Here is a 6000-nt window from a genome sequence, read left to right on the forward strand (position 1 = left end):
TGTGGCTTTCCCTGGCAGTAACACCAGGTCACCAAATTGCTTCTGTCTTGAACATGGTTACTCTTAAATCTTGGGTCTTCTCATTTGCTATAAAGCCACAAAGAAATGATAATGACCACACGGACACATTGTAAGCAGAGACTGATGAAGCTGCTGTGTGTGGAGGTGTGGGTCTTCCCAGGGGCGAGGACCCCCGGGGACTCTGAAGCCCTTCTCAAGCCAGGGTTCTCTTGCCAGGAGGCATACTGGCCTGTGCTGCCACCTGGTGACCCACTCAGGAACTACTTGAGTGGGAGCCACCTCCAGAGGTTACTGTCTTAGGCAGTTCTGTAGTGTCCCTCCCTCCCCCCCCAATCCAGAACTTCCCCACCCACCTGGCCGGCAATCTTCACAAGGAGATGGAGTTGCCTGGAGAAAACACTTGAGTTAATTGTCTGAGTTCACATTCAGCAGTGGTCATGGACAGCCCACCAGAGACAGGGGTGCCAGAAGATCAAATGAACTTGTGGGGTGGTCCCAGAGAGGATGAAGTGCTGGTTACAAAGAAAACCAGTCCTCAGAAGGTCATGCAGATGGCTCAACAGCTTGACTGTGGGTATGCTATGCATTCCAGCATAATGTCTGCTATGTGACAGGCACTTTAAGATGTTCTCTTATGGATCAGACCCAAGACTTGCTGGGGAAAGGAATGATTGGTCAGGTTAGGTGAATCACACAGCTAGAAGAAGACATGGTTCTTGAATATTCCTTCATATTGCCCAGCATGCACTGGGGTGGAAAGCAGAACCAGTGCTGTCTCCCAACGGTGTCCGTTGCTGCCTTCAGCTACATGGTGGTGATGCCTCACTTAGGGAGTGGCTCTTCATCCCCTCATGCAACTTAGAGGTCGTCCAGTTTGGAAACATTTGGGATTGATGGATATGGGGGTTCACCACCCTTTATCAACTTGACTGGATTGGAATCACCTAGGGGAGACACATGGGGGCATGTCTATGACACTGTCACCAAGAACCTCCAGAGAGGTTTAACTGAGGGAAGATCCACTCTGAATGTGAGTGGCACCATCCTGTGGACTGAAGCCAAGGCTGGATGAAAGAGAAGAAAGCCCAGGGAGCACCCGCTGTCCTCTCCCTCTGCTCCCTGGTCCTGGAAATGTGACTAGGCAGTCCCAAGCTCCTGCTGCATGCCTCCCTCGCCAGGATGGACTATAACCCTCTTGAACCAATACGAGCCCTTCTTCCCTCAAGGTGCTTCTTGCCAGCTGTTTTGTCATAGCAATAGAAGAGGTAACCAGGAAACTAGGAGTAGCAGGCAGTTCTCCTCATGGACTCCAAGGACCTCCCGTACCTTTCCCATCACACAGTCAGATGCTCATCCTAGGCGCTGCTGGGCAGGAGCTTGCACTTGGCATCTGTGCCCCAAGTCTATTGTCCTTGAGGTAGAGATTGACTTGTAAGTTTGAGGTTTTAAGTCCTTTAAAAGCAGCCAGAAGTGAAGTCCAGGTGAAGTCAGGAGAAAAACTAGTCTCCCTATTGCGGACCGGAAGGTAGACAGGTGATCCTAGGAGCAGGGAGGCAACCCCCAGCTGAAGCCAGTCAGAATATGAGCACTTCAAACCTGCAGCCTGGAAGAGTGCAAATAACCAGCCACTGGACGGAGCCTGGTGAGGAGAGCTGGTTTATCTCACAGAAGCCACAGCACTGTACCCTTACTGTGGACTTTGATGCATAGCGTGGAAATGCATCTTAAACCTTAGTTTCTTGGTTGCCCTTATGACCCCTGACTCGGAAACATGGCTTTCTCCACCCCACCCAGGTACTTGGGTTCCAAATGGAAAAAGATGGAAGCTCTTGGTAGGAAAAAATACCACTGGGGGAGGAGGGAAGGCTGTGGACAGTCAGGTTGAAGTCACCTGCTGCGGAGATTTCCTGTGAGGCCTTTTATTTGGGTTGGCAGGTGCATGGGAGATGAGCAAACACAAAATTAGCCTCTGTTTCCTTGGGAACATTTCAGTGATGGTGGCATCTGGGTTCCCAGACATCTCCAGAGTAGTCACAGGAGTGGATGTCACGTGGCCTTAGCCACATAGAGTTGGAGGTGCTGAAGTCCCAGGATCCTGATGACCACATCTTGTAAAGCTGGTGGGTGTGAGAGAACATTTGACTATAAAACTGGTTCCATTGTCTGGCTGAAGACCCATGAACCCTCCCGTGTGGTGATCAGATCAGTCAGGCAGAAAATTTTCAGAGATGGGAAAGTGCCAAAGGCATACAGAAGTGGAGGTTCTTTACAGTAGTGAGTGCTTACCATGGACATGCGGGAACTGGCACATGGGGTTAGTTAAGGGTGACGGCTTTTCCCCAGTGGGATCCCTTTCTCTTGATTGCTGGCCCCACATGCCTGCCATCCCAGTTCACCCACTTCAAGGGAGATGGCTGCATAGACAGTCATTATACACAGCACTGTGAAGGAACTGGCATCTACTCCCTCCCTCTGGGAGGCAGAAGTAAATAGAGCCAGCCTCCCTGGGCCGCAGACAGGGTATGGCAGAGCACACTCTGCTTGGGGTCCCAGGGCGTGGTGCATGAGGCCTTCTTAGCTGTGTGTGACCCTTGTATTCTCCACCACCATCTCCCTGCCTTTCCTATGGCTTCCTCTAGCCCTCCTGGAGCCCTCTCATAAGAGCCCAGTGCTTATCCTGAGTCCTCTGTAATCCAGATGGGCCTTTGTTTTAGTTCTTTAATTTAACCACCTTTGCATAGTTCCATGTCTATAGGCCAAATGCTTAGGATGGGGGCACATTTGAGTACCGTTGTTTAGCTCTGAGGCAGGACAAGGCCAGAGTTTGAATCTGCTGTCTTTCAAAAGTGTATGTGTTGGAACTTTGGTTCCTAGTGCAGCCATATTCATAAGTTGGGTGAGACAATCATGGCATGACTTCCAGGTTGGTTGGTTGGTTGGTTGGTTTCTTTCTTTCTTTCTTTCTTTCTTTCTTTCTTTCTTCCTCTCTCTCCTTCCTTCCTTCCTTCCTTCCTTCCTTCCTTCCTTCCTTCCTTCCTTCTCTCTTTGATTCTGGGATTAAACTCAGGTTCTCATGCTTGTCCAGCAAGCACCTATCTCCCCAGACCATCTTAATACTGTTTCTGAAGTAGCTGTGGAAGGTGGTTGGATCATGAGGGTTCTGACCTGACAGTGTAAAAATACACTGATGTACTTAGAGGCTAGTGGGTCTAGGGGCTGGGAACTTGTTATAAACTCTCTCTCTTCTCCCCCACCCCCCACTTCCTGAAGGCCATTAGGTGAGCATGTGCCCCACCACAGGCTCCCAGCCGTGCATCCTTGCCTCATCACAGGCCAGAATGAATGGAGCCGAGTAGCCAGGGGTGAAACCATTGAGATCTTGTTGAGCAGAACCTTCGCTGGTTGTCTTGGGTATTTTATCACAGCCACGGAAAACTGACAGCACACAGGTCCTCCAGCAGCAGCCACAACTGAACCCTACTCCTCAGTGTGTTAGGAGGAGTATTTCAAAAGAGGTAGTGTGGAGAGCAGGCTAGGAAGTGCTAGGAAGGCAGGGGAATATGTCTGCAGGGGCTGGATCTTGGGGCCTTCTGCTTCCTGTGGGATCACTCCTGCATTTTCAAGGCTCCTCTCAGAGTCCTCCTCTCCTGAATCACTATGAGCACGAAGCCTGACATGGGGTAGAATCATTTTTTTTTCTTGTGTGAGACAGGCTCTTATGATGTAGTCATTACTGGCCTGGAATTCATAGAGATAACCCTGTCTCTGCCTCCAGAATGCTGGGATTAAAGGTCTTCACCACCACTCTAGTGAAATCAGTGTTGAGAGATAGACCTGGCCATCTGAATTTGATTCCTGGATCCTGCAGTGGGTGAATAGAACCAAGTCCTGAGAGTTGTATACACACACACACACACACACACACACACACACACATACACACCTCACTTAGAATAAATCTAACAATAAAATATATATTTAATAGAAAGGTGTATTTCTTTGTAGTTAATTTCGTGTGCCTTTGCTTCCTGCACCTGCCAATATCAGCCTAACATAGCCACTGAGCGCTAGTGCCATCTGGTGGCCACATCTTTATTTTATTTGTCTTACCACTATTCATTGTTGCCACTTAAAATTGTTTTCAGTTCATCAATTGTGTGTGTGTGTGTGTGTGTATGTGTGTGTGCACATGCACACATATGTATGTATGCTCACAAGAATGTGCGTGCCTATGTATATTTGGGTGCCTATGTGTGAGAATGCATGTGGAGACCACATGTGGCATCAGAATAGACCCCCTTGCTTTTGAGACAGGACCTCTTACTGGGACCCAGGGCTCACTGGTTAGGCTAATTTCTACCTTCCCGTTCCTGGGATTACAACCATGGTGCTACTTGCTTTCAGTTTTGTTTTGCTTGTCTGTCTGTCTGTCTGTCTGCCTATCTTTTTCTCTAGGATTCTGGAATTGAACTCGGATTCCCATGTTTGTGCAGCAAGCCCTTTCTCTACTGCGCCATCTCCCCAGTCCCCGTTAAGACTATTTCTGAAGTAGCTGCTTGGTCAGCTCAGGCTTCTACATGACATGCCTTCCCTTACTTACCTTGTATTTCATTTTCTTACCGCATTTGCTTTGATTCAATGTTGATAGTTTAAAATTGAAATATTTTATTATTTTGTCATGTGGCCCAGGCTGGCCAAGATCTTGCCTTACTTCAAGCTTATTTTAGGAAATCTTTTGTTTATTTGTTTTGATGCATAGAAATTGTGTTTATTTGTGGGTTGTTTGTGATAGGGCCACCCATGCACACATTGTATGACATTAGCTCATGGTAAGCCTGTCTATCATCTCTATAAATTCTTAGTTGTGAAACTCAAAGCCTTTCCTTTAAAGTTTTTTTTGTGGGGGAAATATAACTGTAAGGGAGGTTAGCTCCCTCAGAATCAATACAGGACATATTGAGACACCAAATTCTTAGCACAAAGGAAATTTATTACTCTGGAGGGGCAGGTGGGTGGGGTGGGATGCGTGCTTTGAAAGTAGACTGTGAGGCAGCAGCACACACGCAGACATTTCCTCAGGAGTGGGGTTTGAGGAGGAAGGAGAGTGTGTGCTAGGGTGAGAGTTTTGATGGTTGGACTGCGGTTATTTGTCTCAAGAATGAGTCAGTGGGCAAATAAGGGAGCGGGCCTTGGGGGCTGGTTTTAGGGATAAAATCTAACTGTTTTTAGTAAGGGGAGAAGGGTCAAAGACAAAACCTGTGGGCAGCATGTTTGCCATGTATTATTATTTAGTCACCTCATAGGGTGACAGTTGTTCCACATGCTAACTTGGTGCCTGGCCATCTTTCCCAGCCTCCTCCACACTCAGTTCATACTGAATGGGAGGCATGCTGGTGTCCACTCTGCCTTGTCTCTAACTCAGTGCAGTGACTCTGAAAGCTTACTAACAGAGCCTTTGCTGTCAGCTCCCAGCATTAAAGGGCACTCTGGTCAAGAAACATGGTCAAGAAACTTGTGTCACAGCAGCGGCCTTTCTTGAAGCCAGCCATCCTCTCCTGAGACAGATTCACTAAGCTCTTACCTCCCCTCACTCTCACACTTTAAAACCCTATCACATGCCTTCCTAACAGAAAGCTTGAATCACGAGTCAGCTCATCACTGGCTCTTTACATCACACCCAGCACCGCAGGACCTCAGCAAGGGCTCTGTGGAGAGACTGAGATGGAGGAGTGAGGTGGGCTCTGTGGAGAGACTGAGATGGAGGGGTGAGGTGGGCTCTGTGGAGGGACTGAGATGGAGGGGTGAGGTGGGCTCTGTGGAGAGGCTGAGATGGAGGAGTGAGGTGGGCTCTGTAGAGAGGCTGAGATGGAGGGGTGAGGTGGGCTCTGTAGAGAGGCTGAGATGGAGGAGTGAGATGGACTCTGTGGAGAGACTGAGATGGAGGGGTGAGGTGGGCTCTGTGGAGAGGCTGAGATGGAG

This window comes from Grammomys surdaster, unplaced genomic scaffold (genome assembly GCF_004785775.1).
Source record: "Grammomys surdaster isolate TR1022 unplaced genomic scaffold, NIH_TR_1.0 126187, whole genome shotgun sequence".
Lineage (NCBI taxonomy): Eukaryota > Metazoa > Chordata > Mammalia > Rodentia > Muridae > Grammomys > Grammomys surdaster.